Below are 26,206 nucleotides of genomic sequence, written 5' to 3' on the forward strand. Positions count from 1 at the left end.
ATGATTCCTATGCTGTCCCTAGGGCCCAAGAATAACTTGCTTCCACTCTGGTTCGATGGGTTCTGAGATAGCTGATAAATCCAATACGTGATCTGCAGATTCTGCCACGGGATAAGTGGTGCTTGAAAGGCTGGGCAGACGAGTTATTTGCAGAGTTGTGCGATTTTCTAACACTTCTGTGTGTTCCTTACATCTGTAGCATCCAGACTCTCTTCCATTGCTGCCCTGATCAGCCTTTTCTACTCTTCTGTTTTTTAAATTTCAACTCATTGGACATTCTGCTGGCTGTATCCTCACCTGCAACCAAGTCTTGCTCACCTATCATTTCAGTTCTCATTGCCCTAAGTTCATTACCAAACCCCAACGTTTGAAACTTCAAGTTTTCATCCTTGTTTTCAACTTCTTTAAATGATCCAATACCTCCTGATCACAATCATTTTCGCTGGCCTTAAAATCCCCCACGTATACTCTGATCCTTTGACTGGTCTTGTTGAAACCACTTCCTTTGCCCATTAATGACAATTGCGCTTTCAACAAGTTTAGTCATCATTCTCTGGAAACCCCTCGCTAAACTGCTCCACATCCTCACCTCTTATCTAAGGCCATTGCTTTGACCAACCTTTTACATTTCTTCTTTGGTTTAACATTCAAGCGTTTTGATTGTACCCCTGCAAAACATTATAGAATGTGCTTCTATGTTTAAGACACTAAATGCACGTTGTTGATCAAGAGCATGGAATCCTTCGTTTTATCACACTGGTGAACAATTGCATTTTTATGTCATTAATCATCTTTCTATTTAAAAGTTTTAGTTCCTATCAATAGTAGATTAATCATAAAAACAAGCCACAAGTCACATGTAAAACTGTAGTGGCATAAAATATTGTCTGATGCAGATGTACAGTTCTCAGGGGAGTTTCTGTGCAAGTACTTAAGGGGTTGAGCCTGACCAAAACCTTACTAAAGCAGTGCTGCATGCAGAAAGCTCTGTATTGTCAGAGCCACTTACGTATTCATCTGCTCAGAACAGCATTAAAGACCCAACTAGATGCTTTAAATAACAGTGGAAAATTGTTCTGATTGCAGATCCAGTTTTTGGACTGATGATAAATAAATTGATCATTTACCTCAAAGCTGTTTGTGGAAAATTGCCCTAATGGATTATTATGCATAAAATGGTAGCTGTGGTCACTCAAATAACATTGATATATACAGCATTAATTTTACACGGAACATTGAGATAGAATATGGCATACATAATATATAAAAATGTATAAAAAAAACTATATAATGAAATCAATCTTCCTTAGTGTGGCAATAATGCTCTCGTGGTGTGATATATTGAGGTAGGAGTTCTTGCTCTGAGCTGATGGAGATGCCTTACTCGACATAATGCTCATATTTTTTATTTAATATACTGTATCTCTGAAGATGATTCATGTATAAATCCATAGCTATGATACAAACAGGGATACAGTAGCCGAGGTATTAAAGAAGGTATCTGAGCACGAGCAAATGTTGATTTTATTTATGGGAAGTTCCAGTATAGAATAGGCTTCAAAAATTAAATTTAGAGTAACCTTACCTGATGACATGGTGAGGATTACCACAATCAGAATCTCTACTAAAACATGTGGAGCTAACAAAGCCCATTTATTTATAGTGTCTTGCTTTCTAAAGCTCAATTCTCAGATGCAAACCCCCATTCGTTGATACTTTAGCCTTGATTCACAATCCTTTTTCCCATCTCTTGTCATTATTTGCCCTTTTGTGCCACAAACTATTCCCCAGTTAAAACAGCTGTCAGGCAATCACCTCCCAAGTGTTCATCATCAATCATATTTTGTGACCCTCACTAGAGCTTAGCTCAGTCCTTGTCAAGTCATGCCCTAATGGATTATTAGCCTCTAAGCTAGTCATTGCATGAACAACTTGTGTACAACAGACAAGGATCAAAGGTTTTACTGGGATTTTTTTCTTTCCCTGAAAATGTTCCTCTCTTCTGATAGCTCATGCTGGGAATGGTTCCATGGACTTCAGCACCTTTAATTGAACAGAAAGCATTATGAAGATATTTTCCCATTGGGGCTGGGGAAGGGGAAAAGTTAGGAAAATTTTGGTGCTCAAACAGCACAGTTGCGTTTAATCTAGTAAGGATTCCTACTGAATGAAACACAAAGACAGTATCCCCACAATAAGATGACATACCACCACTTTCTCACAGACTGAGAACAAATGCAATCTCCCAACAACTCAGAAGAAATTAAAAAAAAACAAGGTGCTGGAACAACTAATTTTCACCTTCCTAGCTTGACAGATTGGTATGTCCCTTACATCCTCATGTCTGTGACTTGTGAACCCTTCAGGGATCAGGAAGAGAATGTGAAGCTTTCCTGGTTAGTATACATAGGTATCCGCATTGAATATGTGCACACGGTTTTTGTGGGATGCAAAGATCTCCCATTCTCCTGAGTTTGTGTTTATACTGTACAGGTATTTTGAACAAAATTTGGTTTCTTTTTCTCCTTTATTAACAGACTTAAACAAAAAAATTGCATAAGACACACTGAATTTAGTAGCTTTCATGCCAGATGCAAAACCGCCAATACTGAGAGAAAAAAAATTCTTAGAAATTACAAAAAAAATCCGAATGAAGTGTTTCCCTTTTAAACCTTAACATCAGCTGATCACAGAATATGAGGAATGAGATTTTAAAAAGAACACAAAAAATTTCCTGTGTCACAGCATCATTACAGTGCAGGAAGATAATTTGACCTGTCATGTCCATGTCAGTTCTTTGCAAAAGCAGTTCAGCTTGTCTCACTTAACCCACCTGTTCCCAAAAGTCCTTTGTCTTCAAATAATTAGCCAATTCCATTTTGGAAGCCATGACTCAATCTGCTTCCATTTCTCTCTTAAGCAGCACATTTCAGATTCTGACCACTCACGATTTTTAAAAAAAATCCTTATGCCACCTTTAGTTCTTTGTTTTGTCACTCAGAAAATCTCATATTCTTGTTGTACGGTCCCTTTTATTCCACGGGCTTTAGGTTTGCTGACAAATCTGTTGTGTGGCATTTCATCAAACACCTTTTAGAAATCCATGCACACCATATCAACTGCATTACCCTCCTTAATTCTGTTACTTTGTCAAAATTTTCAAACAAATCCGTGCTAGCTTTTCTTAATTAATTCACGTCTGTTCAAATGCCTCTCAATTTATTCCAGATTATCATTCTAAAAATTTGCTGAACAAGGGTGTAACATGTGCAACTGTTCAATCCTCTAGCACCACCACTGTACCTAAGGAGGATTGGAAGATAATGGGCAGAGTGTCTCTGTAATTTACAGAGTGTAATTCATTTCCTACAGTATTCTTGGATGCACCTCATTCACTTTTAAGTAAGCCAACCTCTCTCATTTTTCCAATTTTAGCCCAACCATTATATCAACCTCCTCGTCTTTCACCATGACTTTGGTAGCATCTTCTTCCTTGGTAAGGTCTTTTGAAAAGAACTCAGTTAGTACTTTATCCAAGATCTCTAGCTCCATTCTGCAAATCCCCCTTTTGGTCCCTAATCAGCTCATCCCTCCTGTTACTACCCCTTTACTATTTATATGCCAGTAGAAGTTATTAATGAAGTGACAATTCTTCTAAGTGGAGGTATGAATTTAATGTTCACTTACAATGACAGACCTGAAGTCCGTTCTATGCTTTTGTGTATTCCACGACACATATGTCTCATGCTGCTATGTAGAGTTATTACATTGGGGACAGCATGAGAATGCTTTAGAAAGATCAATAAAAGTCAGAGTTCTTCACAAATATAAAGAATTATCTTTCTGCTTTCTTCTTCTAATCAAAAGTCTTGCTGTAGACTGCAGAATCACTTCTCCTTAGCTGATACAGCACAAAGATATTCATACTTTATTCTATAACTGACATACGGGAATTCAAAACCCTCTTCATATGCAAGAATTTCTCAAGAGTCTTTAACAAATATATCTCTCATTAGATAATAAAGAATTTGCTGCTATTTGAAAAGATTTTTTATTAGGTTCTCATTAGATTTTTTTCAAGATGACGACTTAATTTAAGGGACTGAAAACTTCATTATATTTTCTACAATAATCATAATAATCTACAGTAATCACAAATCGAGCAGCAACCATTTTATTTTTAGGAACTTCAAAGATTTGCCCATCTTTCAGAGACCCCTTTTCCTAATGAATCACTGTTGTATGCTTTCAGCCCCCTTTATAACATATGCATGGATGTGATCTGTGCAGTTCATACAATTATTAGTCATTCACTGAGCATGACTCATGCCTGCTTCTCATACACGCAAAGTCAATCCATCAATTTAATGGCAAAGGTTTCCGCATGACATTTGTATTTCAGATCAACTTCCCACAGTTGTAATCCCATCAATTGCAGAAGAATTGCATAAACATATTAGGTCTGACTAGGGATTTCAGATTAAAATAGCAATCTAACAAACTGGCTTTTGCTTCATAGTGGCTATATTTGCACTGCTCTCTGTAAATAGAGTCCCTCTAGAAATGCTTGTATTATGCACCCCATCCACTGGAATAGGAAAATATCCTTTATTTACAGCAAGAGGCACATCATTTCCTTATGAGCAACAAAGAATTGAACAAAACAACATGCAAAACAGCTTACAAAATTAAGAAAAAATGGAATTAGTTAGATCAACCATAGCAAATAGATCATTTAAGCAGAATCCAACTTGTGTCCGCTAATGAACAATAAACAACTTCCATAGCATGAAGAGGAAAGTTTGTATGTATGGACATTCATTTTCCAATAGTGGTAGCTATGCTGCGAAATTGGGTAGAGTACATCTGGATTGAAAGGCAGGATGTTAGAATTTGTTTGTAAAATGATAATGGGGGGTGGGGGGGGGAATGGGAAGAGTGTGTGGGCCCTTTAAAAGGTGATGTGCTTTGCTAGACTTGGAGATTTAAAGAAAATGTCAGCAAGCAACAGCAGGAGGCACAGAGAGTTCTTGAAATTGAAACATTTGTATCAAAAGGTTGTGCAGTTGGCAACCTATGCAGTAGGCTTCTTTTGTTATGAAGGCAACCAGTTTGAATATCAGCCAATTAATTTAAACTAGGCACTTAGAGAGTGAAAACCAATTAAATTTAAATCTGAGGGTTTTGACAACAGGACCAATCGTGCTGTAAGAAATTGATAGGGCATCAAGAACATAAAATGAGGTTATTTGAAAATCGGGGTGAGAGCAAACTGCCATCTGTTAAGAGAACAGCTCTCAACAGCCATCAGCTCTAAAGAAAGAGAAAATCACTGGCTCTCGGAAATCTGTAAACTCGCAGAGTAAGCACCATCTAGATAAAGGTACTATGGCATTCTTAGCTAATATTCCTAACACAACAATTTGATGGAGAAAGATGCTTCTGACAGAAGAATTCGACCGAGAAAGGCATTCCTGACTGGAAAACAGCAGAGAAGGCATAGAATATTCCAGAAGATGCACGCTGGCTGTAATTTCAAGTGACTAAGTTTTAATTGTTTAGTATTAATCTGGCTTATATAAATTGGATTTGTATTTATTGGAACAGCATACCATTAGAATTTTGTTCTGTTCAGGAATTGTTAATAGTAAGAGGGGAATTGTTTGGTTTGTTAGTAGGTCTGTTAATTTGTTCACTGCTAGAGTTCCATAGATAAATTGTTACTAGTTGCCTATAAAGTGAGTATCAGGGATTTTTTTCATTTAACCTCTCCTTTATAACAGATTGAGAGGTGAGAGGCAGATTATACCACTTTTCACATTTCCTTCAGCAGATTGAGGTGAGGCGAGCCTCTCTGGGTGTTTTAGTTTTAATTATCAGAGGGGTTCGACTACCCCTCTGTAACACCTATCAGGAGACAATAAAGAGGCTTGGTCTCCATTTCCTGAAAAGTAAAGGCTAATGGATATCTTTCACTTTATTAAAGGTTTTGTTAGCGTTTACACAGAGAATGCTTCACGTGGGAACCAGTAAAAACTAGAGGCCATCAAAACAGATTATCAACAGACAAAATAGGAAATTCTGAGAAAACGTTGTACACTTTTTCACAGGATTAAGTTGAGGCAAATAGTATGAATGCATTTAAGAGGAAGTTAGATAATCATAAGAAGAAGGGAATAGAAAGTTACTATGACCGAGTTAGGTAAGGAAGAATGTAGAAGGCTTGAAGGGAACACAAACAAAGGTTGGTCCAAATAGGATATTGGGCACAAGAACAGACATTGTAATCCTATATAAATTTACGAAAAAAATGTTCCCACATGATTAGCCTGGATTTTGTGGTAGGAATAACAATGAGATTGTTATTATTCCTAATGTATCATTGTTAAGAATGTCTAACGCAATGTGTTTCTTTAAAAATATAAAACACGACTAAAATTCTAGAAAAAACAGAGGGTATCGTGCAATCAGCCAATGAAGAGGGAAAGGCACAAGCAACTGTTGTAAATCAGCTTATTGGAAAATCAGAGGAATATTTGCTGACACCTAAATCAGTTAGATATATTCATCCCATCGGGTCACAGGATTTATGATTCAAATTAAATTGTGGAACTGAAAAAAACTCTTACCTAAGTCATCCTGACCCATTTAATCTTGGGGGAAACTGTGCTCTCTCTGACCCAAAGACAATGAGAGACTCTCAATTTCCAAAGACCCAATCATATAAAACATTAAAAGCTATGGGACATTTATCATCTTTGTCCAATTCATCATTATATCTTTTTGTTCTTGCATATTCTATATTTTGTGCTACCATATTAGATTGGACTCATTTTTAAGCAAGTTAACCATAATGCATTAACAACATTAAACAAATTTGCCTGGTTTTAACCATAGACAAACGAATGAAACAAACAAAATGAAAAATGCTAACTCTTTGATTGATGACCTGGAACATCAGAACCACATGTTCAGGACCAACAGACAACTTGCAGCTGGTCTATAATGTGTGCAAGACAACCATGGTAGACATGGAATTTGATAGCTGAACATTGATAGAGCAATGAAAGAAGAGACTAGGTTAATCACAAGTGGGTACTGAAAGAAGAATGTTCATCTGGCAAAGAAAGATTTCAGAGCACATATGTGAGCAAGGCATAGGCTTCATTGTAAAGGAACCTGCTATTGTCACTGATTAACCCTCACCAGCTCAACAATTGGTTTAAAATGTATTCTCTCCATCCATCTCTTAACCTCATGAGTATGAATGCTCCAATGTTGTGGTCCCCTATAGAGGTGAAAGATCTGTTCTTTGAAGAGCTTGAAATTGCTATCAGCAAAACCCTAAAACAAAACATCTGCTCCTAATGGAGGATTTCAGCAGAAGTGTGGGTACAGACCATGTGACATGTTATGATCCCAGCTGATGGTTCTACTGAATAAGTCAGATTCCAGAATGAAATCTTGCTTGATAGACTATCTTCAGTTATTTACTCAGTGGTTAGTCACTGAAACATATTTGCTTGAGACTGTAGATTTTTATAGAAACATGGAATATAGGAGGAGTAGGCCATTTGGCCCTGAGTCTGTTTCACATTCAGTATGATAATGGTTGATCATTCAACTCAGTACCCTGTCCCATTTTCTTCCCAGACCCTTTGATCTCTTTAGTCCCAAGAACAAAGCTACATCTTTCCTGAAAGTTTTGATCTCAAAGGTTTCCTAATGCAGAGAATTCCAAGGATTCTCCACTTTCTGGATGAAGACATTCCACCTCATCTCCTCATCCAAAAAGGCCTACCCCTCATCTTTAAACTGTGACCCACTATTTCTGGAACCCCCAGTCATCAAGAAGATCGTTCCTGTAAATACCATGTCTAATTTTCTCTTTAATAATAGAAGGTTATTACCCAAAAGGAAAAAAAACTCTCAACACAGAAGACAGCTACAAGGATTTAAAACTGATAGCAAAACAAAGTTTCTGCTTGTTACCCAACACTATTTGCTACTTAACTCCAGAAAAGTATACCCTGCTGACCTGACCCTGACCTGTCTGTCTTCTCTCCCATCTATCCGCTCCATCCACCTCACTGACCAACCCCCACCCCCATTTCCTACCTACACTCACCTTTACTAGCTTCATCCCCGCCTCCTTGACCTGTCAGTCTTCTCTCCCACCTAACCGTTCCACTATCCATCTTCTATCACCACCCCTCGCTCCTTATTTATTTCAGATCTCCCCTTCCCCTCCCCCATTTCTGAAGAAGGGTCCCAACTGAAACATCAGCTTTCCTGCTCCTCTGATGCTGCCTGGCCTGCTGTGTTCCTCCAGCTCCACACCTTGTTATCTTATACCCTATCTCAAGTCTTTCGACGTAACTGACTTCTTACAGTTTGTTAACCAAGGACAATGGAGACAATTCAATAAATCCTTTCCAAATCTGCCAACATGAACTTTTCACAAATCTGAGAACCTAAGCTTTCTTAGTTCTAATAACCTTCAGATTTCTAACCAAACTCTCTTGGCTTGGAAGCTATATGAAATCAAAATGCTGAAGTGACTGTTTCTCTGAACTCCTAAGAGAGAAAATATGTGCTCCTGAACTTAACTCTAGTGTTTTCTGGAAAAATGTGTTCAATGTTAGATTCTTCTGCACTGACAACAAAGTTAATGACTTTAAATGTTTACCCCACCTGTCATAAACCCAACAGTGTAACCAGCACAACAAAATCTGAAATTGCTAGAAAAACTCATCAAGTCAGGTAGCATCTGTGGAGAGAATGCAGAGTTAACGTTTCAGGTCTGGTGACTCTTCCTCAGAAGAAGGGTCACTGGACCTGCAACGTTAACTCTGCTTTCTCTCCACAGATGCTGAGATTTTCCCAGCAACTTCTGATTTTGTTTCAGATTTCCAGCATCTGTCATTCTTTGATTTTTTTTTTGTTTAGTGTAAATACACCGGCTTTTTGAAAAATGCTGGACATTGTCAGCCAAAAGGGCTCTCTAATCTTGATCTTTTCTTAAAAAGAAAACCCTTTGCAAAAGTAGTCAACATCTATTTGCCTCTATTTTGAAACCTAAATTTCAACAATTGTTAATATATCTACAAATTATACACCTTTAGTCACAGATTGTCCTTCTGCCTCGGATATCTTGACTTTGGAATGAGAAGTGAAAATAGAAAATGACCATTTGACCTTTGCTATTTCCATCAGCTTTGCGTAACCTGAATTTAGCAAGCTTAGCACTCCAGCTACAACTGCACAAATCTCTCTGTCTCTGCTAGAGGAAAGGAGCAATGCCAGGATATGCATGATGGAAGAACAGTAACACTGTACAAGAACATCGAAAATCACAATAAATGCAGGAACAACTGCTGAACATTGCAGGGGAAGTATTCACCTGTGTTGCCATTGTTAGATTGCAGAGCTTCACGGATTGCATCGAGTCAATTCCCAGTTGTGATTTCAGAACTGGAAGATCGACAATTGACATGATCTTTCAGCAGCTGCAAAGCATCAATGCTCTGTGACACTTTGTTCCTTTTGCAGCTATGACATGTCTTCAGGTTCTCTACAGACAGTGTCTATGTACATGTCAGTTCTGACAAAATTGTTCAACCTTGATCCAGTAATATCCAAAACGAAGCTGTATAACATTCTTCAAAGGGTGTTGCTTCATTTTGATGACACAGCATTAACATTCTATACTGAAGAACACCTCCAGTTGCACATGGACCTGAAGTATTTTTGGTTTGACCATCAGCACCAAGAAGTTCTGCATTTCTAACACTGACCGACAAATATCCAAAGACTTTCTGTCCAGTGAACTCGCCATTTGGATATGGACTATCTGGGAATTCATGCCTCTGCTGCAAGTGAGATGTTAGTACATGGACCATGACACTGACAACTCGAAGGTAACTGGCAGTTTACTGATGGAGATTGCATATTAGAACAGCATCAAAAAGAAACCGCTCAATTGCCTGACAAGATAGTCCAGGAGAAAAAAAAAAGAGGACAGTGAAATGTGTGCCAATTGCAACATTAGAAGCAGAGACTGTCATGCCAGGGGCTACTGAATAACGTTTGTTAATACCTAACACGCAAGGCACAAACTGTCATCTTACGAGAATGTAGGCTGACGTAGAAATGTATTTGCTTGGAATCCTTTGCAAGAAACATCCATTTGCCTTTGTTGAAATGATTACATATATGAGGAATAGAACTAAGCTTGTTAAACTCAAACTTGATTGAACAGCATCGTCCTTAATTTCCGTCCATGTTCTGTCTTCATTTGTCCAGGCCCGAGTTCGATTTTCATGTTTATATGCTACATACATTCAGGTTGTCTGTTTGAAGCTTTCTGACATATTAAAGAAAGAATGCACTATGAGAAAGCAATAACTACACACTAGTCTGGGAAGTAAAAGTAATATTTCTGATCCAGTTCCATTTGTTTCTTTTGCATTTGTCTGAAATGTTTCACAGTCAAATAACTTGCAATCCACATCATTCCTCATTATAAATACATAGATCATAGCACTTCCCAATATTCGTTTCTCTAATGAAAATAAGCTCAGCTCTACATCAGTTTCTTCTCAGGCAAAATGTCAAGACTCATGATTATCTGACAATTTCTGCTACCCACTGGCAGACCTTTTCAATTATAAGAGACAATAGAAATTCCATTCTAAAGTAGCCTCCTTGATAACAATTTACTATTGGCTCGATTCTTCCAAGGTATGGCTAATAATTATAAACAGACTGAACTGCCAAGAAGATTAGGCAATTATTAAACAGCTTGTAAAAAATTTGGACTGCCATAAATTCTTTCACAGATCCAGTGGTGTCAGTCTCTCCCTTATGCAGTCCAAGCGTCTTACTGTTAACTGAGATGACCTACACTGCCCTGCATCTACTCCTAAAACACTGCAATGCAAACAGTAGTAACGCTTGTTGAGTCTGAACAAATATATCATATGCTCATTTTTTTCAATCTTTCCAAAAGCAGACCAATTTGAATTTAACTGAGCAAGACTGGGTTTGAGTCCTACACAACTCTATTGTACATTACAAAATGATATATTGCAATAGAAATCAGGAAGAGTATTTCAAATGCACAACAGAGGCTAAGGCTGGAAAGGGGAAAGCTAAGAGGAAGCATGAGGAAAGGATGGTAGGCTACACTGAAACAAACATAGCAAGCTTTGATTTAACCAGCAGCTTATGAAACGGCATTCTTGATAAACTGGCAAAAATTATATACCTCAAACAATGCGAAGTTTACTGTATTATTTTGTCCAATTATTATAGTTTTCTAAATTTGTTTACTTTAATGTAAATATACTTGTTGGTCAATCAAATCACCACACAAAATATCAACAGCTGATTCAATTTTTCCTCAAATAACAATCTACCACGATGTCTGAGTAGTCAGTTGAGGGTGCGAGTGAGAAGGCTCTCTGAAAATTTTAAGTAGTAATGCAACTTTGCCTTAAATAAGTGATTTATGCTGCAAATAAAGTATAACAGTGATGTGTATACCACTTGCATTATGTTTCTATTAGCTAATGTGTGTTTTTACATTGATTATCCAAAATATTTGATCAACCAGCACAAACCAGACCCACAGGTGCCAGTTAATAAATAGGTTGCTGTATTAAGATGTTTTTAAACATATTATCAGTAAAAGTTTAGTGAAGGATAGAGTAGGGCCTATAAGGAACAAAAAGATTAAGATGCTCACTAAGCAAAGGGTATGACAGAGATCCTAAATGAGTACTTTGCTTCTGTCTTTACCAAATTAGAAAATGGTGACAACGGCCTAGTTGAATATGTGGACGTTGAACACGGAGCAGTATAATGATAGATGAAGAAGAGGTGCTAAAAAGACTGGTATCACTTGGGATAGAGAAGTCACCAGGCCCAATGGGATGCATCCTAGATTGCTGAGAGATGTAAGAAAACAAATCGTGGAGCCATGGACAGAAATCTTCCAGGCCTGCCTGAACACAGGATTAGTCTTGGGGAACTGGAGGATTGCACATGTGACACTGTTGTTTAGAAGGATAACCCAGGAACTACTGATATGTCAGCTTGGTGTCAATAGTGGGCAAACTGATGGAGGCCTTAATTCAGGATAAGACAAATAAACACTTCGAAAAAAAGTTAATACTGGACAATCTATATGGCTTTGTCAAGTGCAGGTCATTTCTGACCAATTTACTTGAGTTATTTAATCAGCTGACAGACAATGGATGAGGGTAGTGCTGTGAATGTTGTATACTCAGACTTTTAGAAAGCACTCCAGCAGGTGCCACATGGCAGGTTGGGTTGCAAATCCTAAATGTTTGGCTTTGCTAGTTCCTTGGAGCATGGATTAGAGGTTGGTTAAAAGATAGGAAAACAGTGGGTTGGCAGAGATGGGCATTTCTCAGATTGGAGACAAGTTGAAATTGGTGCAGCCCAGAGATTGGTGTTGGGACCCTTGCACTTTCTGATTTTGTATAAATGATCTGGAGATGGTTGTTGAAGGCAAAATCGCTAAATTTCCAGTTGGTACTAAGCTACGGAGAATAGTGAATTGTGAGGATCATAGAATCCCTACAGTGTGGAAATAGGCCCTTTGGCCCAATAAGTCCACACCGACCCTTGGACCATCCCACCCAGACCCATCCCCCTATAACCCACACACCCCTGAACACTATGGGCAATTTAGCATGGCCAATCCACCTAACCTGCACATCTTTGGACTGTGGGAGGAAACCGGAACACCGGAAGGAAAACCACGCAGACACGGGGAGAACGTGCAAACTCCACACAGACAGTCGCCCGAGGCTGGAACTGAACCCGGGTCTCTGGCACTGTGAGGCTGCAGTGCTAACCACTGAGCCACCGTGCCGCCATGATGCTGAGTGACTTCAGAGAAACATTTGTGCAGGTTAGGTGGATTGGCCATGCTAAATTGTCAGTAGTGTTCAGGGAGGTGTAAATTAGGTGGGTTATAGGGAGATGGGTCTGGGTGGGATGCTCTAAGGTTTGGTGTGGACTTGTTGGACCGAAAGGCCTGTTTCCACACTGTAGGGATTCTATGATTCTATGATTGACAAGTTGGCCAAATAGGCAGACACTTGGCAGATGAATTTCAATGCAGAGAAATGTGAAGCAATGCATTTTGGTAGAAGAAACATGGAGAGACAATACAGGCTCAACAGTACAACATGAGGGGGGTACAGGAGCAGAGGGATCTCAGATTTCATGTGCATAACTCTCTGAAGCTGGCCAAACAAGCTGAAACAGTTAAGAAAGCTTAAAGGATCCTTGGATTTATAAATATAGACAAAGTATGAAAGTAAGGAAGTGATGCTGCATCTCTACAAATCATTGTTTCAGACAATGTTTGGAGTATGGTGTTCAGTTCGGAGTACCTTATTTAGGGAAGGAAGTTAAAACCTGGAGAGAGTGCAAAGGAGATTTACCAGAATGGTAACAGGAATGAGGGATTTTAGATATAAGAAAAGATTAGAGAAATTGGACTTGGAGCAGGGAGATTAGGAAGGGCCTTTATTGAGGTATTCAAAATTCTGAACAATATTGACAGGGTTAAGAAGGATATTCTGTTTCCACTAGTCAATATGCAAGTAACTAAGGGTCACAATTTCAAGATTGTCAGCAAGACAATTAGCAATGAGATGAGGGGAAACTTCTTTACCCTGAGAGCTGTTAGGATTTGGAATCTGCTGCCTGGGAGAGTAGGGAAGGTGGATTCCATGGGTGGTTTCAAAAAACAGCCTGATATCTATTTGAAAGTGATTAATTTAAAGGGCTACAGAGATAGTGAAGCAGTTGAGACGACCTCATTGAATGTTTTTAAAGCAAAGATCGATTTTTGAACAATAAAGGAATTAATGATTATGGTGAGCGGGCAGGTAAGTGAAGCTGAGTCCACGGAAAGATCAGCCATGATCTTATTGAATGGCGGAGCAGACTCAATATTTCTTATGTTCTTATGGGGCTGAAGAATGGAACTAGCTGGGTAGCTCTTTCAGGAGCCAATACAGATACAATGGGTCAAATGGCCTCCTTCTGTACCGTAAAGTTCTATGATTCTATACTGAGCAACAGTGTTGATCAGATTCCATTATTTATTTATTCACGGATATGGCCACTGGCTGGCCTAGCACTGATCCCTAGTTGTCCTTGACAAGGTGTCGATGAGCTGTCTTTTTGAACTGCTGCAGTACATTCAGTGCAGGTACACCCACAATGCTGTTAGAGATGCAGTTCCAAGACATTTACTCAGCGACACAAGTTTCTCCAGCACTCTCTGTTTTCATTGCAGATTTCCAGCATTTGCAGTATTTTGCTTTTCTTTAATTCAAATACATATCTAATCTTTTGAAGAAAAATCAAGGAAGAACAAAACCAGATGAACTACTTGGCATTCACCCAAACACAGATTTGACAAAGGTGCGCTTACTAATATTGGGGGAACTTAAAGCAGAATTGGGAGAGATTTTCAAAAGAATGTGTCAGGCTGTTGCTTGACTGTCAAAAATATATAATTATGTGAATATGACTGATGTCCTAGACTCATCCATCATTGTTGCTGAATATCTCCTATCCCATTGGAATACCAACTCACACTAGGGACAGCAATGTTGTGGACAGTCGAGAGGTAGAGGTCCTGGGAGTCCTCTATGCTGACTCCAGACCCCTTGAAGTCTCATGCCTTCAGGTCCAACATTGGTTGGGAAACATCCTCCTGATTACCACTTACCATCCTTGCTCATCTGATGAATGAGGGTTCTTTAAAGATTGAATATTTACTGTAATGAGTGGCTATGAAATTGAAAATTGTTTTAAATTAAAATAGAAAGAATGATAAAATACAATAACGAAAATTACATTTAATTGCTGTATTTTCTGCATAAAAGCTAAATGCTAAGCTACAAGAAATAGCTTTAATTTTAGTTCACTAAACCACCTCGTGGCTAGGATGTACAATTACAGAACTGTGTACATCTTATCCACAGCACACAATCTGGCCATTCAGCCCAAACAACTCAGTCTGGTATTTGTAGTCCATATGAGCCTCCTCTCAAACAGATTACCTTTTCATACTCTTGCTCCAATATCCCATTATTCCCTTTCTCCTCTCAAATCATCTCACAAAACCTCTCCCGTAAATGCCGCTATCACATTCACAAGAAAATCCAACTAAAATTATGCTAGGAGTGGACAGTATGATATACATCATGTGTGTGAACTCAGTTAGCAGTAACAACTTTGAAGGAATTTTAGTAGTTGATAGTATGTACCAATTTAAATAATTATTAGATGTTGCCTAAGCCTTCCCAGGGCATACAACAACAGTTCTTTTTGATTTACCTATATCTACAATGCACCCTTTTTTATAGTTTGAATTTAATTTATTCAAAAGTATTCACCATTATGTCACAGTATACATACCAATTTTAGTTCCAAATTCAGCCAGTTGTCCAGCTTATGTCCTGTTAAATTCAATTGCTTACAGATATAGTTAATAATTCCCTTATTCATACTTGCCAACTAGCTATGCTTCATACAGACATCAGTGTTTTGGGACTCAAGACTGTATGCCAATATTTGATAAAATTAGCACAGACCAGGTCTCAATCCCTTCTGCCAAAGGCAGTGTTTTGGTAATGCCATTCCCTGAAGACTCCTTAGTCAGTGGGAAAGCCTAAAGTAGGATGTTTAGCACTGAATAGAATATCTACAGTCCATAAGGTAGGTCCCTTAGTTTCTCCATGGGGGACCTGCCAAAGACTTGGATAGTGACAGCACATATGGACAGAGTATTTTGAATCAGACCCAAAATAAAATGATCTATCCACCAAGTTTCTTTAACAAATGCAGGTATTTCTCCTATAACCCGACAGTTGCGTCCTTGTGTGACCTCACGCTATAGAAAATCACGTTATAGGGAAATTGCTATACCTGTACAGCAGAAAGTTTGCATTATCCAAACAGTGTCCACTATTCATCAATCGCGTTTCAGTCAATTCGCGTTAATGAAACACATGTTATAGCAGAAATACCCGCACAAAATTATTGTTTTATTGTAAAACAAAACATACGCAATGAAACTGGTTAACACAGTTTGTAATATGAAAATATAAATGCTTGCTACTCTAAATAACTCAAAGTCAACCAAACACTCACACCAGTAAATGGGGAAATAAATGAATTTCTCTCTGCAGAGATCCATTTTGTGAGGAAAAAAAATACTTTGGGCTAATAAGTCTTAGCTCTTGAAGGCAAAAAAGGTCAAGGTTTGAGAGGTCCAGATGACTGTCAGTCCAACATTCTGGAACATTGGATAGATGTCACCAAACGTAAGCAATTGTCTCAGATTTTTGCAGATTGCTAAGGAAACAGTATCAAGAACTCTTCCAGTCCATCTTCAACAGGCAACCAGGTTTCACAATGAATTCACGACAAAGGTGCTTCAGGAAGAGGACACACAAGCTCAGCAGCTTGTTCTGTAGGAGGTGTTTCCCCAGCTGAGAACCAAGACTATCTCCATGCCTGTAAAACCCTGCTGTAACAGAACAGCCATAAACACAGCCAGATTTTCCCTGAGGTGAATTCAAGTAAAGATCAACAATTATCTGGAACCATGCGGTTTCTAAGTAATGCTTTTAATAGAAAATCTTATGTGTCATTTCACTGACCTTTTCAAAACAGCAATCAAGGTATGTGCAATCCTTCAAACTCAAGTGCACAATTCTTTTAAACATGAGCCAACATAACAGCATCAAGAACTCTAATCATTCAATAAAATTTGCTTGCCTAATCTTTTGTTTATCATTTTGGATTTTTTTTGTTTGTACATATGCAGTTCCAGCACTAGATTAAGTAGGTAACATTTCAAATCATTGTCGACTGAAATACAAGGATCCCAACTTAATCTCTACATGGAGCACCATAAGATAATGCCCTCTTTGCCTCATTGCTGTTGCGAAGTGTTCTAGACAGGCATTTTGTAGGTGGGAATTCTCAGGAGCACAGAAGTAACATGTCGAGCAAGACAGATCAAACTGTGGAGTCAGTGAACTGATGGGAAATGGATTGTGATGAGGCATGTAAATTGTGAGATGGGAAGGAAATAGAAGTGAAGAGAAATGACTGGGACAGAAATAGTGAAAGTCAATGATGGAGGAAAAGAGAAGTTCAGAGATGATTTGATGGGGAGAAAACAAGAGAGCAGGTAGAATAGTTCCACCTACAGCAGGATAGGAGGAAATATGGGAGCATAAAGTTTGGAGGAAAAGCAGTTTGAATTCAGTTTGGGACAATAAAAGACAAATACCAGCTTCACCTGGGTTGGAAGTGGAAGTGGAAAATAATGCGGGTGTGTGTGCGTGCGTGTGTCTATAGGGGTGGGGAGGGTGTATAGGGATGGGGAGGGTGCTGTGTGTGTGTAAATGGGTGGGCGGATGTGTGTGTATATGGATGGGGGGGGTGTGTGTTTACATATATGGGTGGGGGGTGTGCCAGCTTGAACTGAGCTCAGAAATGAGTGCAAGGAATATCACCTTGATGGGGAAAAGAAATTACCTCTGTAAAACCATCCTGAGTTGGATGAGATAGTGTTTCTTTGAAGCGGATTAAGAGGTGGTCAGACGACGTTACAAGTTTTTAAAAGGGGTTTTGATTTATAACAGTGGCCTATAAAAGAAACTTCTGAGAGATAGGGCAGTCTCCTTAACCTACATGAAACCCAATCTTTACTTGGGTAACAAACTCAAAAGACAAAAGTCCTTTCCAAAATACAAATTGACTAAAATTAACTAGAAAAATCACAATGAAGGATTTTCCAGGGAACAAGACCCTAGAACTAAAACACACCATTAATTTTCTGCCTCCAATGTTTCCTTTCCTGGATTAAACATATTTATACCTTCTTTTAATTTCAGTGAAGGAATGTTGAGCATCTCTACCACTTAATTACATACAACTGCACACTTTCACATGTCTGATATGTTTATATTCAGAGCTGTTCTTGAGCTATTTCGGGCTATTTTAGTTTGAAGCTGTTGATTTCACTAGACCTTTAGATTGGCACGTGTGGTTATTCAAGCAATAATATCCCTAGAAGAATTTTAAAACAGTTTTACTTGTCTCTAGCAATCAGAACACTTTTTAAGATGTTTGATGAACAATTTTCTAAACAGAAAGGGACTCCTACAAGCTGCACAGGTGCCTTGACCTCCTTTGTTTCATCCTTTAGCATCCTATATTCTTGGCAAGTGTGATGCATTGCCTACTGTTTAAACCTATTCCTAGTTATGGATGTCAATTAGTTCCCAGCCCTCTCTGCAAGATGGAAATCTCCAGTTTGAGACAGATTACTGAGTGGTTAGACAACTAAAGATCTGTCAGGAATGTGGCATCTAACCCCCAATCAGATTGGCTTGACAGAGCGATGAGATAAAAGAAAAGGACATCTTGCTCATCACGGACATGATGCCAAAAGAGGTTTCTGCTGCAGTCCTAAGAAGTTTTCAGCCATCATGCACAAAAAGAGCCATAACATGGATGTTAAAACCATGTCGAAATATACATCCTACAACATGAATTATTGAGCCTCCTTTTGGCAGTACATTTATGTTTAATGCATTTCTACATTTTCATTATCTGCAGTTCTGGTTGTGCTGCATCAACAATAACCAATAGAACATTTATGTAAAACCATCTGAAGAGACTAGGAATTCAATGCATTAGATTTGCAGCAGATGCGTTTTTTTGAGCTGTCTCCAAAAATGTGTTTTTTATTTTAAAAAGATAGCACAGCCTACTTACTGATACCAGTGCAGTATAGAACACATTCTGACTTACAATTCCCCAGATGAAACTTAAGAACGATCCTTTCAAAACTCTCCTTTCCTTGGAACTAAAAGACATTTTCTATCAACTAAGTGTACAAAAATAACATTTTTAAAAGTGTAACACAGGTTTGACAGTGTCATAACAAATCAGGCACAATGGTCAGAATTTGTGTCTCAAGCAAATGGTGCCAGAGCCCTGAATCCAAGTCTAGTTCCTATGATGTACACAGAACGTATTTTACACCTCTATAGTCCATGGAGGCAGTGGCACATTTAAGAGTGCAGCTGTGTTCACTCAGAAGGAATGCCAACCATCAAAGTTTATGAAACATGACTTGTGGGATTTATGAATTTGAGGAAAAATGCCTGTTTGCATTCCTTGGAGAGGTCAACTAGCCTTTTGGGATTGACTTGGTTCGATTTATTTATTGTCACACAAATTTTGCTACAAAATATGGTGGAAAGTGTTGTATAGTGTCGCCACTCTCTGGCACCATTATAAAACACAGAAAAGTAAACCAAAACACAGAATATAAAGGCAGAAAAATAAAGCAATAAAAAGTATTCAACTTTAACAGTCCTTTTTGTTAATTGTTCCATCATGGGCCTGGTGACCTGGCACGAGACCCCTTCACTGCACCATTGCTACTGGAATGAAAGTTGCCATTCTTCAGTGCCATCTGGCCTCCACCAACACCTTCACCACTGACAGTCCTCGCTGGACCTTGCCAATGAAGATGCCACATGCTGCCAGGTACCGCACCGGCTCAAATTCAACTCCACTTTGGCTGACCTCACCGATGTAGCCACTGATGCTGCTGCTAGGTCTCCTACTGGTCCCAAACACGCCTTTGCCACTACCTCCATGAATCGGCGCTGGATGTAGACATCGTTGGTAACTCACACCCGCCTCCGCTGCAGAAGGCGTGAGTCAGCGCTAGGACTGCCTCATCGATGCCAGGAACCCAAACTTGCTTCCAATGCCACTACCATGTGCCCGCGCTGGGCAAAATCACTGCCGATGCCATAGCTATGATTGAACTCTTCAACAAGTAAAGGAAAAAGAGAAGAAAAAAGGAAAAGAAACAAAAAGAAAAGCAGACAGAGTGGACGGGCCCCCGGCTCAGAAGCCCTACACCACCGCCGTCTTACCAGAAGGAAGGTGGATTGTTAAGAGCAGACATGCACGTGCATAAATGTGGATGAGGTCTGTGGAGCTTTCAAGCTGTCAAGTCATTTATTTCTCCTGCTGTTTAATCTTTGAAAGTAAGATCACTGCAGTTAAAAAACTTCAATTTCAATAAACGTTTACTAGCGTAAGTTGGCAGGTTATGATTATAACTGCTACACCAGTGCATCCACAATCTACCACCATCACAGTCAGAGGTTTACAAAGTTCACAATTTGATTGACAGCTCCAAACGATTATAAAGTGATTTTTTTTAAAATGTGGGGCTATAAATGCAAATACTTGTACTTGTACCTTAATGAAAACTTGAAGGGACTTAAATATACTAAGGGCTTTTATCAACAGAAGTGTTACTTTAAAATTTAGTGAGATCTACAATAAATACTTAGTTATTTATATTATTTCATCCCAATATGGCTCCTAAGATCTGTGCATTGTGGATTTTGGGTGAGATGGCACAAAGAGTGTAAAGTTAAAAAATGGGGGTGGAGGGAATCATGGATTGATCAAATTTGGCACTAACTTAGCATAAGGATATAAAGAGGGAATGGATTGGCACGAAGGGTAAAAAGAACCATAGGCATAGATAGAAGAGTGTAGGTTAACATGGAATTTAAGAGGGGCCATGGGGATGGGGTTGGGGCATAATGAGGCATGACTTGGCCTGGATTGGCATGAGTATGCCGTAGGGATCAATGTTGGGGATATGGATAGGTTAAGTGTGTGGGCAAAGATCTGGCAAGTCGAATATATTGTTGGAAAATGTGAAATTATCAATGTTGGCAGTAGGAATTATAATGCATATTATCTAACTGACGAGAGACTGTAGAGCTCTGGGATGCAGAGGAATCTGGGTATCCTAGTGCATGCGTCATAAAAGGTTAATATGCAGATACAGCAAGTAATTAGGAAAGCTAATAAAATGTCATCTTTTATTGCAAGGGGGATTGAATACGAAGGTAGGGAAGTTTTGTTTTAGTAATACAAAGCATTGGTGAGACCACATCTGGAGTACTGCATATTGGTCTTCTTATCTAAGGATGGATGTAAATACATAAGAAAGAGAAGAGAAGATCTATTAAGCTAATACCTGGAGTGGGCAGGTTGTATATGAGGAAAGGTTGGACAAACAAGACTTGTACCTGGAATTTAGAAGAGAAAGACAGAACTTAATTAAAACATACAAGATCCTTAGAGGTCATTACAGATCATTGGAGTTTCCCTTGTGCGGAATCTAGAAATGTTTTAAAATAAAAGGGGTCTCTCATTTAAGATAGAACTGACAAGATTTTTTTTCCTCATAAAAGGTTTGAGTGTCTTTAGAACTCTCTTCCTAACAAGGCAGTGGAAGCAGAATCTTTGGGCTGAAATTTCACATTTTGTGGGACAGATCTCAGTGTTGAGGCAACACAGTAAGTTCCAGTGTACCATGCTGTGCTGCTCTGCCATTACGCCATATTCTGAAGATATTCAAGCTTCAAATCTTATTACACAGCTAATGGCCTTTCTTTTCTTCTGCAGGAACCAACAGCACCAAGACGATGATTGCATGACGCCGGCCATTAATAACTTCATCCAAATGCAAAGACAGTCATTGAAGCATGAGGCAGGATATCAGAGACGCTCAGTAAACTGGGCTGAGAGTTGGACAAGTCCACCGACATTATCTAGCTCCAGCATGCATGGTGATCACAGCAGTGGTGACTGGAGAAAACACCTCCTCCCACAGTTGCTTGTGTCCTCCTATCCTATGTAAGATGCCACTCACACATTTGGAGTTGCCTCCATTCATTGTCATTACCCCTTTACACTACACTGCACGGACTGCTCCCTTATTAAACCCACTTGGTGCTTGCTGCCAAAACCCCCAGGGCTGACTTGTGGGGACAATCCCAAATGAGCACAGGTCAGTGCCTGGACTGATGTCTTAACCAGTTAGAGACCTGTTTATAAAGGATCGACGTTTCCTCTAAGGCTGTGCAGCCACTGGGAAGCCTGTGCTGATGAATGGATTCCATTTCCAGAATCCACTGCCATGCATAGACCTCACTTTCATGCAGCAGTACAACAAAATTACAAGGAATGTTGCCTATGATTCCCTAATTGGTTGAACGTGACCTGCAGAACTGACCGTAGCCCAATTCTCAGACTGCAAGGTTAGTGCAACTGGGATCCAGGGCTCTCAAAGTGCCTGACTGACCATAACCCAGTGTCTAGACTGAGATTGGATGATGCTGTTGGCTGAGCGCTGAGGCGACTGTAAATGTCTTCACTCCCTCAACGACTATTCCCCTTGACTGTTCAACACTGGCAGCCATGACTAGCTGCCTGCCTTTTTGTCTGCGCTAAAAGACAATGCAAACTAGAGATGATGTGAGCTCTGAAATATGCACAATGAGAGTTAGTGTTGACAGAGCAAGCTAAGAGCACAGAGTTGCATCCTGTGCAGGTCCACAGAGATGGGTATATGCCCCTGTTCGAAGGGTGTGACCTGCACAGAAAATTGCAATAGAAGGTGTCCACTGTGCTGTTGAAATTTAATACGACTTGGACTGAAATTGGCCGTGTTGCTGTGATGAGGCTGGTGTTTTACTGATGCAACCTCCATGGATAAAGGATGAAAGAACTCACCGTCCATGGAGTACGCAGCGAGACGTTAGTGATCAATGAAGGGCCAGAGCAGCATCAGGGGAGTTGCACCTGCCAGGGAACTGCTTGGACTTTCAAGCTGGGAAATAGCGCCATCTTGTTTTCTCACAAGAGCACAAGAGAATGGCAAACTGTCTAAAAATGAAGCAAGACTAGCTAATAATGAAATCATGAAAATAACATTGTCACTATTTACTAACGAAATCCTGATAGTGCCATTTAAACCTTACAAATAATATCAGACCTTTCTCCCTTAACTTTAAGAATCGGCTTTTTTCATCCTCATCATGTTTTAGAATTTCTCACCATTGCCCACGGTGTTCAAGAGCCAGGAAAAATTTTTCCCTTAGAATCTTTTCATGGCAGAGTTCGATAAATACTTGATAAACAAGGGGGTAAAAGGTAACCTGGTGCAGGCAGGGTTGTGAAGAAATCAGATCAGCTATGAGCTTATTGAATAGTGGAGCAGGCTCGAGGGAAAAGGGCCGTATTCCTGCCCTTAAGTTGCGTATTCATACATACTGTGTTGGGGGAGGGCAGAGGGTATTTTTATTTTTATTTTAATTGTGATGGAGTCCCAGAGCAAAGAGGTGAATGGCTTAAAAGGCCATCAGCAGTCTTTGGCTGCCTCTACACTGTTTTTGGAGGTAGTGGGTCCAACTGAAGTTAGCTCCTGTGCCCCAGAGGCAAAAGCCAAGCATTCAGGGATTTTTTGCCCCAAGATGGGGTTGAAGAATACAAATCTTTGCACCAATTCAACAGCAACAGTTCAGCCCAATGTGTCCCAATGGCAATTCAGAATGACTTTTCCACAATAACTTACATTTAGCATGTTTCCCTTCCTGCATTAAACCTGTTCACTTCTCCAGACTCCCATCATTCTGCAGTTCCAGTGAGAGAATAAAATTCGACACTCTCTATGCAGTGCACGTTTGGGTCGTAGATAATGCAAAATTATTTCCTCTGGTGAGGGAGTACTGAATAGACAAAATACTAAGATTTAAGCTTAGCTATTCAGCACTGATGTAAGGAAGCACTTCTTCACAAAAAAGCTAACAGAAACCTAAAACCCTTTCCCTCAAAAAGTAATTGAGGTTAGGCCAATTGAAAAATTCAACACCGAGATTGACAGATTTTTGATAGGTAAGGGCATTTTGCGATTTGGAAGTAAGAGTGATAAATGGAGTTGAGATATATATCAACCACAATCTTATTGAATGGCAGAACAGTTTTGTGAGGCTGAATCGTCTCCTGCTCTTTACATGATTGCAGAAAATTATGGACAGTGTGGATCCAGGTGACTTTTATTCCTTTCTGCAGTGATCTAGCTGTCATTTAACAAATCACAGAGCATTTCAATTACTACTGGAGCCTGCAATCATTTAGCAAAATTACCTGTAGCTGAATTCTTCTTTTAACTAAAAGAAAACACTATTTCTCTCCTAACTGCCGAGTTTCACTTCATTGTCCTCGTGAGTTAGGTACTAAGATACTTTCTCTAATTGTTGCTCCTCGTTGCTACATTTTCTTGGTATGAATCTTAGTCCCAAAACCAGAACTATTGTCAGAAATCTATCTGCCGATTGTTTGTACGAATGTATTCTATGACAGCATCAATGCACTGTGCTTCTGTAGCACCATTAATATTTATTCATAAAGAATACAAATGATCATGACCTCTAACTGTAAATGGAAAATAAAATTTTGAAAGTAATCCTCTTGCATGCACCAATGTTCTTTGTTATGCTACTCACGCACTACTTGAATTAGCACACTCTGAACATTATATGTTAAGGAATAAAAAACATTGAGGGGTATCAATTATCAATCTCAGAGGGGTCTGATCAACATGGGCTATGGTGAGATTTGTGTGGCAGAATTAGACAAGATGTCTGGGAAGAACAATCTTGCTGCAACTTTTATGCGTCTGAGCAATAATGCAAGTTTCTTGCAAGGAAGCAGTGATTTACCAATTGAAAGGATTTGGAGTTTGTTAAATGTCTTATTAATGACACAACTTGGCCTCATCAATATTCAGTGCTTAATCTTAATATCTAACTTATTCAACACATTTGGTAAGAAATTTCAACACAGAAACCAGAGCAGGTATCTGGAGACTCCAGGTCGCCAAGTGACCCAAAGGACCACCATGTTTGTTTAGGATCAGGCCTCCATCCACAGGTAATAACTGCACGCATCCCTCGACAACAGTCACTGGAATCTGGCCTTTGCCAATCCCTCACGACCATCATGGTATTTCTCCGATACACTTGCAGGATGCTCAAAAAGCCCAGTGTGCACCGGTAACTAGCATTACAGGTTGCAGCAGGGACATGTTCTGGACAGTGACACACATCCAGCTCACAGATTGGACCAGGCTGCATTTCAGGATCATTTGCTTGCTCTCTTAGCGCTGGGCTGCTTGCTCACATCATCCATGCTTTGCCTCGCCTGCCATGCCATGCCAATTAGTCCATTGGCACTTCAGCCAGAGCCAAATGCATGAAGCATATGTTTGCAAACTCCAGCTACATTTCATTTGCAAACGTCTCCTCACACTTAGACAATTCAGAGTGAACTTACTTATGCATCAGATGTTGGTTAAAGCGGATTGCATTATGCCATTGGTGCTAGCCAAACTAACATTGTCATCTCAATGATATAGAAGTTAGTGGCAAGAACTTAAAAGTGCCCCGTCACTTGTGAAAAATTGCTGCATCATATGCCATGTCAGTATGATGACAGACTCTAATGAATGCAGTTGAAAATGGAATGGTTGAGATGTGTCCAGGATGTGAAAAGGGCTCAGCGTGCAGCAGGCATGTGGGATGCAATGTAATATGCACACTCAGCTAGAGCAGCACCTTTGCAAAGTTGGTGTACAGGCTGCAATCAAGACCATGGCGGAAACAATGATACGGCTGTTGAAGATCCAGTTCTGCAACTTAAAGCAGCTTGGGGTGATCTCCAGTACAGTGTGGACAGATTGTGCTGCACCACCCTGATGGGCTGTGCTCTGCACAATTGAAGCAGGCAGAGAGGCAATCTGATAGATGCTGAGCAGAGGGGGAAAGCAGGAGCATTAGTCCGAGAAGGAGGACGACGATGGGGAGGAAGAAGTTCTCAGGCAGCACAAACCCAACAGGACCTGATCGATAGTAAGAACTGTCGATGCTGGAGTCAGAGATAACACAGTGTGGAGCTGGAGGAGCACAGCAGGCCAGGCAGCTTCGGAGGAGCAGGAAAGCTGATGTTTCGGGTCGGGATTCTTCTTCAGAAATGGGAGAGGGGGAAGGGAGCTCTGAAATAAATAGAGAGAGGAGGGGTGGGGCTGGGGAAGGTAGGTGGGATGGTGATAGGTGAGTGGGCTGGTAAGGGGCAGAGGGCGGTGAGAGCAGGGCAGGTGAGGGGCAGTGGGCAGTGAGAGCGGGGCCTGTGAGGGGGCAGTGGGCAGTGAGAGCAGGGCCGGTGAGGGGGCAGTGGGCAGTGA

The 26,206-nt window shown here is 39.8% G+C and overlaps 1 protein-coding gene across 1 annotated transcript in view; it reads right to left on the reverse strand.

The window, feature by feature from the left end:
* Positions 1-26,206, reverse strand: part of LOC109936291 (serine/threonine-protein kinase BRSK2-like) — an 839,320-nt gene that overhangs the window by 209,463 nt on the left and 603,651 nt on the right.

Source organism: Rhincodon typus, chromosome 17 (genome assembly GCF_021869965.1).
Source record: "Rhincodon typus isolate 14 chromosome 17, sRhiTyp1.1, whole genome shotgun sequence".
Taxonomy (NCBI): domain Eukaryota; kingdom Metazoa; phylum Chordata; class Chondrichthyes; order Orectolobiformes; family Rhincodontidae; genus Rhincodon; species Rhincodon typus.